Source organism: Chrysochloris asiatica, unplaced genomic scaffold (genome assembly GCF_000296735.1).
Source record: "Chrysochloris asiatica unplaced genomic scaffold, ChrAsi1.0 scaffold00029, whole genome shotgun sequence".
Taxonomy (NCBI): Eukaryota; Metazoa; Chordata; class Mammalia; order Afrosoricida; family Chrysochloridae; genus Chrysochloris; species Chrysochloris asiatica.
The window spans coordinates 18831117-18840932 of NW_006408547.1; the positions used below are offsets into that span (position 1 = coordinate 18831117).

Consider the following 9816-nt stretch of genomic DNA (forward strand, 5'->3'; position numbering starts at 1 on the left):
CTGAAGAAAATGAAAACAAGTCCACGAGAGCCAAAATATGACCTTGAATATATCCCACCTGAATTTAGAGATCATTTGAAGAACAGATTTGATACGTTAAATACTAAAGACCGAAGACAGAAGAGTTGTGGGCTGACATCAAGAGCATCATACATGAAGAAAGCCAAAAGTCATTAAGAAGACAAGAAAGAAAGAAAAGTTCAAAATGGATGCCAGAAGAGACACTGAAACTTGCTCTCCAGCGCAGAGATGCTAAAGCAAATGGAAGAAATGAGGAGGGACAAGAGCTGAACAGAAAATTTCAAATATCAGCTCGAGAAGATAAAGCCAAATATTACATCAAAATGTGCAAAGATCTGGAATCCGAAAATCGAAAAGTCAGAACACGCTCAGCATTTCTCAAGCTGCGGGAACTGAAGAAAAAAATTCAAGCCTCGACTTTCGTTATTGAAAGATTCTCTGGGCAAATTACTGAATGATGCAAAAGGCATCAAGAGAAGATGGAAGGAACACACAGCGTCACTGTACCAAAAGGAAATGGTTAATGTTCAATGATTTCAAGAGGTAGCATAGGATCAAGAGCCAATGATACTGAAGGAGGAAGTCTAAGGTGCAATGAAGGAATTGGCAAAGAGCAAGGGGCCAGGAATTGTCGGAATAAAAATGGAAATCTTTCAAGAAAGTGAGGTGGCACAGGAGGCACTAACTCATCTCTGCCAAGAAATTTGGAAGACAACTATCTGGCCGACTGATTGGAAGAAGTCCATATGTATGCCCATTCCAAAGAGAGGTGACCCAACGGAATGCGGAAATCATAGAACAATCTCTTTGATATCCCATGCGAATAAGGTTTTACTAAAGGTAATAAAGAAACGGCTGCAAGCATACACTGACAGAGAATTCCAGAGGTTCAAGACAGATTCAGAAGAGGCCGTGGAATGAAGGATATCATTGCTGATGTCCAATGGATCTTGGCTGAAAGCAGAGAATATCAGAAAGATGTTTACCTGTGCTTTATTGACTATGCAAAGGTTTTTGATTGTGTGGATCATGACAAGCTATGGACAACATTGCAAAGTATGAGTATTCCAGAACACTTAATTGTGCTCATGAGGAATCTGTACCTGGACAAAGAAAAGAGGCAGTTGTTCGAACAGAACATGGGAACACTGAATGGTTTAAAATTAAGAAAGGTGTGCAATAAGATTGTATTCTTTCTCCATACTTATTCAACCTGTATGCTGAGCAAATAATCCAAGAAGCTGGGTTCTATGAAGAAAAACGTGTTATCAGGATTGGAGAAACACTCATTAACAACCTGGGGATATGCAGATGATACAACCTTGCTTGCTGAAAGTGAACACGACTTAAAACATTTACTGATGAAGATCAAAGAGCACAGCCTTCAATATGGATTGCATCTCAGTATAAAGAAAACAAAAATTCTCACCACTGGACCAAAAGCAGCACTCTTATCAAAGGAGAAAAGATTGAAGTTGTCAAGGACTTCATTCTTCTTGGATCAACTATCAACACTCATGGAAACAGCAGTCAAGAGATCAAACGATGTATTGCATTGGGCAAATCTGCTGCACAAGACCTTTTAAAATGCTGAAGAGCAAAGATGTCAGCTTGAGGACTAAGGTGTCCCTTACCCAAACCATGGTATTTTCAATAACCTCATATGCATGCAAAAGCTGGACAGTGAATAAGAAAGACCGTAAAAGAATTTAGGCTTTTGAGTTATGGTGTTGGAGAAGAATATTCAAAGTGTCATGGGCTGCCAAAAGAACCAATAGACCCGTTTTGGAAGATGTGCAGCCAGAGTGCTCCTTGGAGGCCAAGATGGCCAAACTTCATCTCTCATACTTTGGACATAATGTCAGGAGGGAACAGTTGCTAGTGAAGGGTATCATGTTTGATAAGATGGAGGGTCAGAGAAAAAGAGGAAGACCCCAACGAGATGGATTGGCCAAGCAGAAGCATCGATGAACTCAAGCATGGCAACAGTAGTGCCAGGATCGGGCAGTGTTTCGTTCTGCTGTGCATAATGTCACTATGGGTTGGTACTGACTTGATGGCACCTAACAACAACAACAGCAAGTTAGAACCAACTTGAGAGCACTTAACTACAACAAAACTGCTAACCGCAAGTCCGGCAGTTCCTATCTACCAGCTGTTCCTTGTTGTTGTTAAGTGCCGTCCAGTCAATTCCAACCATAGTGACTCTGTATCGGGTTTCTAAGGAGCAGCCAGTAAGCTTGAACTACCGACCTTGTGGCTCAAACCGACTTGGCAGTCCACAGCATTAACCCACAGTGCCATACCAGGACTCCACCAGCCATTCCTTGGAAACACAATATAGGGTCATTATGAGTCAGAACTGACTTGATAGCACATAACCACCACCACTCGTCTTGTCAGCTGGTTGTGCTGTGGGGGCATGTGTGTTGCTGTGATTCTGAAAGCTAGGCCATGGTATTTTAAATACCAGCAGGGTCACTCATGGTGGACAGGTTTCAGCAGAGCTTCCAGAGGAAGACAGACCAAGAAGGAGACACGGACTACTTTCAAATATTGAGTCACTGAACCTTATGAATAGCAGTGGAACCCTGTCAGACAGCACCAGATTACTGAATATTGAAACATGATAAAGAGCACCAGAATATTGTCAATGGACTCAAGCGTCGCAATGTCTGTGAGGCTGGCGCAGGACTGTGCAGTGTTCTGTATTGTTGTGCGTGATTCACTACCGACTGGACAGTACCTAACAACAACTTTAGTAATTTTTACATATACAATTCAGAGACATTGGATAGATTTTTCAAGTGGTACTGCCTTTCTTGACCTTTTCCAAACCATTTCAGCATCAACACAAAGCTTCTCCTCTATCCTTTCGAGTTGCCCTGACAATTTGGTGACACATAGATAACTCTTTACAACAGTCCAACATCTAATGCAGGTACCCTTCTCCAATTAGGCTAACCGATTATTGGGTTCAAAGAACACATCAAGGGTTAGTTTCAGTTTGATGTTTAAAGATTTCTCAAAGTAATAGTTTTGGAAAGTTAAGCAGACTAAGTGGCTCCAGAAAATCTGGATTCTGTGAGAATTTGAAATTCTGTTCTTCAAAGTGTCCCCCTTTTGATCAGCATCTTCTGTAAAACCTTGACCTCAATATTCAATAATGGAAGCTGGGCACCATCTCCCATTGAGTGGTTAAGTGTTCAATCTCAACCTTCCACCACTCCTCTGTCAGTCTATAGTACTGTAGGGGGCTGCGTGTTGCTATGATGCTGGAAGAAGCTGTCCCACTGGGACCTGAAACGCTAACAGGGTCACCCATGGTGGACAGCTTTCAACAGAGCTTCCAGACCCAGAGGCAGCCTACTTCTGAATGTTCAACCACTGAAAACCTTATGGGTAGCAGCAGAATCCTGTCAGAGATAGTACCAGAAGATGACAGTAGTATGACTAGGAGCAGAACATGATCAGATACAGTCCTGGAAGATGAGCCCCTCAGGTTGGAAGGCACTCAGAATACGACTGGGGAAGAGCTGCCTCCTCAAAGTAGACTTGCCTGTGATGACACAAATGCAGTACAGCTTTCAGGACCTTCACTTGTTGATGGGGCACAACTCAAAATGAGGAGAAAGAGCTGCAAACATACACGTTTTATCAGGAGGGACCAGTTCCTGGCGAAGGACATCATGTTTGGTAAAGTGGAGGGTCAGTGAAAAAGAGGAAGACCTCCAAAGAGATGGGCTGTAACAAAGGTAGCAGCAAGGGGATCAAGTGTAACCACAATTGTAAGGATGATGCAGACACCGACAGTGTTTCGGTCTGTTGTGCGTAACAGGGTCGCCATGAGTTGGAGCTGACTTGCCAGCACCTGCCAACAACAGCACAGCAATCTCAGTACTTGATAGGAGGAAGCCCATTTGCCCTGAAAAACATGCTGTGATCAGGTTCAAGGTCAGAGCTGTTCTGTTGTTAACTTTATCTGTGGCACAGGTTTATGAACCTCACCCTAAAAGACAGGAAAGCAACAGCCCCGCCGTGTGGTCGGAGGACTGATGAAAAGGATGTTCTGCACTCAGAGGAACCAGAGGTGAGGCAGTGGAGACTGAAAACATTTTCTCTTCTGACTGACTGAGAATGTCCCTGGAGCAGGGAGGAGTAGTTCCAGGAAAAGCTTGGCAGTGGCTAATGGTCTGAATACACTGACATCCACATTTATGGTTAGGCTGAGGAAAAAACGGGAGATTTCATTCTAGTTGAAGCCTGCATTAATAAATTAAAGAACACAATCCCTGCCTCAGACTCTGAATGATAAGTAAAACTAAGAAACAATTTTTTAAAGAACTCTTTCTACAGATTATGTTTTAGTGTATCTAAACATATTTAATGTTTTTTATACTCAGAAAGGTATATACTTAAAGTAAGAGAACCATCTAACTGACTGACTGACTAACTTCAGATTACTAACTGTTCTGATTTACATACACATCCAATTTAAAGATAGATTTAGAAATGGCGTTCATTTGTAATCTGAAGAACGGCTGCACTTTAACGAGCTTGGATGCGGAGTGGAGCTGGGGTGGGGAGGAGACAAAGGGGCTCAGGCTAACTAAGCGCTTCATAAGTGGTCCCAGGAAAGAAAGTACAAGCTCACGCTTCAGTCACTGGTAGGAATGCTCTTGGCCCACCCCTGGTCAGGGAGACAAAAGGGACCCCTAGGAGCACCTCACTTCAGCATGCAGGACACACATGGTACACAACATCCACACCGCTGGCTCAGTCCCAGACTTGCTGAGCCAGAGATAAAAGCCTTCTGTTTACGGGCCGTAACATTAGCTACAAAAGACACAAACTGGACTCAGATATGACCACTTAATAACAAAGAGTCTGTGTTAAAGACAATAACAACAATGTAATGAAACCTTCCATGGATTCTAACTAAATGCACAAAGTTTGTAATCTTTGTTTACTCTCTGTCCCTCTATCTCACCAGTGGTTATTTCTGCCCTACAGATAGCAAACAAAACACAGTGTACATAAAACACTCATTACGTGATCCTGTGGAAAAAGTAGGTTCAGCTTGTCCCAATGTGGCATTTCAACAATTGCTGTTTGGAAGCGAGTAAAACCTTGACGTAGCTGCTCAGGACTGCAGCAAATTGGTTTTGAGAGAAGAGGCCCTCTATTAAGCAAGGACCCCAGGTGGTACAATGATTAAGAGTTCATCTGCTTACTGAAGAAATTGGCTGCATGAACCCACTCAGCCAAGTGCAGGAGAAAGACCTGGTGATTCGCTCCCATGAAGATTGTTGTTAAGTGGCATCGAGTCGGTTCCAACTCATAGTGACCCTGAACAGAATCCAAGGTGCAGCTGGTGACCTTATGGTAGAGTACTTATCCTATAGCCCCACACTAGAACTCCCCCCCCATTAAGACTGGTGGTAGTGGTGATGGTGGTGTGCCGTGGAGTCGGTTCTGACTCATAGCAACCCTGCACAGGGTTTCCGAGGCTGTAAATCTTTACGGGAGCAGAAAGCCTTATCTTTCTCCCACAGAACTGCTGGTAGTTTTGAACTGCTGACCATGAGGTTAGCAGCCCAACTCATACCCACTACGCTACCAGTCCACATTGACTTGATGGCAACAGCAACACACAACAGGGACACCTGGACCTACCAAGCCAATAGCCTAGTAAACACTCGGACTTATTAGGAGACAGTCTTTAACTGACAGGTAAGCAGTGTCTACACAACGAGCACCTCCCCTCCCTGAGCCCACCTGTCAGCACCCCGGCTGACTTGGGTATCTACTAGGTGAAGCGCTATTTCCAGAACAAACACGTGGACTCTAAGGGGCCCACACATACCATCTCCAATCCCCTGCTCTTAAGCAATCCGATATTCTCCTGACTATAAACTGATTATTACAGAAAATGATTCCCCTCTCCATCTTGCCGGTTCATAGTACAATGCCAAACCTATCATGAGGCCCAATTAAATTGCAGACTTGGATTCTAATTTGACATATATAAAATAAAATATGGCTAGCAACAGAAGGGATTCCCCAGGGCGTAACACAAAATGGGTCCATTAACCACAGCATATTTTAATAAATTTCAGGTTTGCTACAATCATAATGAGCAATTTGTTGTTTTCAACTTCTATATGTGCATAGGAGTCTTGGTATGGTGCTGTAGGATAAGCACTGAACTGCTAACTGCAAGGTCAGAGGTTCAAATGCACCAGCCTCTCCTTGGAAACCCTATACACAGGACAGCACTTAACAACATGCACCTGTGAGCCACTGAGCAGCAGAAACGATTCAAGAGCATGGTTACTCACTGAAACAAAACGCCGGAGTTCCATGTCCAATCAGACAATGGGCCTGGATATATACTTCAACTGAAAACCCTATGGAACACAGATCTACTCTGACACACACAGGATCACGGCAGGACAGCTAATTATTTATTATGGCCCTTCTAGCTAAATTTCTACTTTCTGTGATGTAGTGTAAATCCTAGCCTTCTCCAAGTATGGCGCTGAGGGTTAATGTGCTGAACTGCAAGCTCAGTTTGAACCACAAGACAAACCAACCATTCAAGCTCACCAGCCACTCATCAGAAACCCTATACTGGGTCAATATGAATCAGAACTGACTCGACGGCACTTAACAACAACAACGCTGGTGTGGCACTGTAGGATAAGCAATGGACTGCTAACTCCCAGGATGGTGGTTCAAACCCACCAGTCACTTTGTTTGAACTCAACAGCACTTAATAACAGCACTTAATAACAGCAGCAAGATACCTGTGATTATAGACACATTTTGAAGTGAGCTGCCAATGAGTAAGGATCACAGTGAAATAAGGGTTAAGCATGCCCCCACTTTACTAGGATAAGCACTTGTCCTTAAGGTTGGTTTGAACCGCAAGGTCAGCGGTTCAAACTCACTAACTACTCGGAAACCCTATATAGTGTCACTATGACTTGGAACCGACTCAACGACTCAACGCCACGTAACAGCAACATCTTATTAACACCATCCTTCTTTCCCTTGGGGGCATGTAAACACCCTGGTAAACACCAGGATCTGACGTCAGGACTGCTTTGAAAAAGTTCACTGCCTTGCCTTGGATCTTGCATCTGGCTGGATTCACCAGCTCCCAAACTTTGTGCATCAACAGCCTGTCGTCTGATGTGCAGATCTGGGCCCCTCAGCTCTTGAGACTGCGTGGAGAGAAGATTCCCCCAACTACAGATGTGGGATGTGCCAACCTCCACAACTACAGGAGCCATTTCATTCGACAGTTGGTAGATTCTGTGAGACACAGCAGTGTGCTGCAGAAGCCTGTAACTCAGAGAAGGAGGGAGGAGTGCCGGTGGAGATCACGGACTACAGAATGGCATATCATGTTGGAGAAGTCCAAAGTTTGGGGATCTTTACACTCCCGTTCATAGGGACCAGCTCGTGCTGATCTATCTACAGGAAATTACTCATGCAATCGTCATGAGTCAAAAGCAACTCAGCGGCAACTGGCTACTGGCTATGTGCATATAGCTCTGACAGGGAGCTGTCAGACACTGAAAACAACAAGTCTTAGCTGTCTGCTAATTCTTGTTGTCAAGTACCATTGAGTCGGTTCGGACCCATAGCGACCCTGTATAAGGTTTTCGAGGAGCAGCTGGTGAGTTTGAACCACCGATCTTGCAGTTCAAACTGACTTTGTAGTTCGGCGCATTAACCCACAGTGTTACACTGGGACACAAGAGGCTCACTCAAATTAGAGTGGGCAGCTGTCCCTCAGCTATTACTTCCTCTCCCCTACAGACAGTCCATGCTACAGGGATTAGAGAGTATACTGAAGCTTGTCAAAATGAATTTAAAAAAGAGAGAGAGAAAGCCAAAAACAAAACAAAACAAAACAAAAAATCACTTGAAAGGCAGGAAAAAGTTAACTTGAAATTTAAAAAAACACACCTTTCTGACTATGTAACTTATAGACTGGATGCCTGGGATATAGGGAAACTGTTTGGCTGGGAGCTAGAAGCTTACTTAACCCATTTGGGTTCCAGTTACATCTGTCAAATTCGCATTGTAAGGAGCACGTGGCTACAAATGAAATCCTCACACCACGGTGCCATCCACCTTCCGTGACCTTTCAGCCCTACCCTGTTACCGTCTGTGCCCAGAGAGTCCCTAGCTTGACAAGGTAGGGCCTTGGAAGCTTCCAGTGATGGGACCATATTGTCTTTGGATTTTCGTTGTCTTGCCAACATCTCAAAAGATTATTTTTTGTTATTGTTAGGAGCCACTGAGTCAGTTCCAACTAGTAATAACCCCATGCACCACAAAATGAAACACTGCCCGCTTCTGAGCCAGCCTCACAATTCCTGTTACATTTGAGTCCATTGCTGTTGGCACAATGTCAATACATCTTATTGAGGGTCTTAAATCTTTTTCGCTGACACTCTACTGTACCCACAAGGTTGGTGGTTCAAACTCACCAGTCATTCCCCAGAAACCCTTTACAGGGTCGCCATGAGTCAGACCTGATTCAAAGGCACGTAACAACACAATTATTGCTTTGCCAAGCATGATGTTCTTTTTCAAGGACGAGTCACTCCTGATAACATGTCCGAAGTATGAGAGACAAAATCTTGCTTCTAAGGAGCATTTTGGCTATTTTTCCTCCAACATAGATTTGTTTGTTCTTGTGGCAGTCATGGTACTGTCAATATTCTTCTCAGACAGAATTCAAATGCATTGATTCTTTGACGGTCTTCCTTTTTCAACGTATAACCTTCACATGCATGTCAGGCTATTGAAAATACCAAGCCTTGGCTCACCCTAGTCCTCAAACTGACATTTTTGCTCTTGAACACGTTACAGATTTCTTCTGCAGCAGATTTGCTTAATGCAATATGTCATTTGATTTCTTGACTGCTGCTTCCGTGAGTGTTATTGATGGAGCCAAGCAAAATAAATAGTTTGACGGCTTCAATCCTTTCTCCAACAAGATACCATTGTAACTAAATTGTTATTGCTTTAAACTAAGTTGTTACACTGATGGTAACCACTAAGAAAATAAAAGAAAAAGAAAGAAAAAAATAATTGAAAGAATACATTACAAAACTTCAAAAAAAAAACAAAAAACGTGTGGCTAACTGGCACTAGAAACATCCACTTCCTTTCCCAAGATGTTCAGAAGAACTGGATGGTGCTTTGCTATCTTTATTGAACATGAACATTTTGATCAAAGATTCCTGTTGTTGTTAGGTGCCATCGAGTCAGTATCGACTCATAGCGACCCTATGCACAACAGAAGGAACACTGCCTAGTCCTGGGCCAACCTCACAATCATTGCTACGTTTGAGCCCATTGATGCTGCCACGGTGCCAATCCATCTCACTGGGGGTCTTCCTCTTTTCTCCAACCCTCCACTTTCTAAACATGTTATCCTTCTCCAGTGACTGGTCCTTCCTGACAACATGTCCGAAGTAGGAAATTCCAAAAGATGAAGTCTGGCCATCCTGGCTTCCAAGGAGCACTCTGGCTGTATTTCTTCCAATACAGATCTATTTGTTCTTTTGGTAGTCCATGGTACTTTCAATATTCTCCTCCAACATCATAACTCAAATGCATCAATTCCCCTACAGTCTTCCTTATTCACTGTTCAACTTTTGCATGCATGTGAGGTTATTGAAAATACCAGGACTTGGGTCAGGTGCACCTTAGTCCTCAAACTGACTTCTTTGCTCTTAAACAATTTAAAGAGCATTGTGCAGCAGATTT

The 9816-nt window shown here is 43.4% G+C and overlaps 1 protein-coding gene across 1 annotated transcript in view; it reads right to left on the reverse strand.

Moving 5' to 3' along the window:
* Positions 1 to 9816, reverse strand: part of CARS2 (cysteinyl-tRNA synthetase 2, mitochondrial (putative)) — a 165674-nt gene that overhangs the window by 51686 nt on the left and 104172 nt on the right. The gene's annotated exons all lie outside the window — the stretch shown is intronic.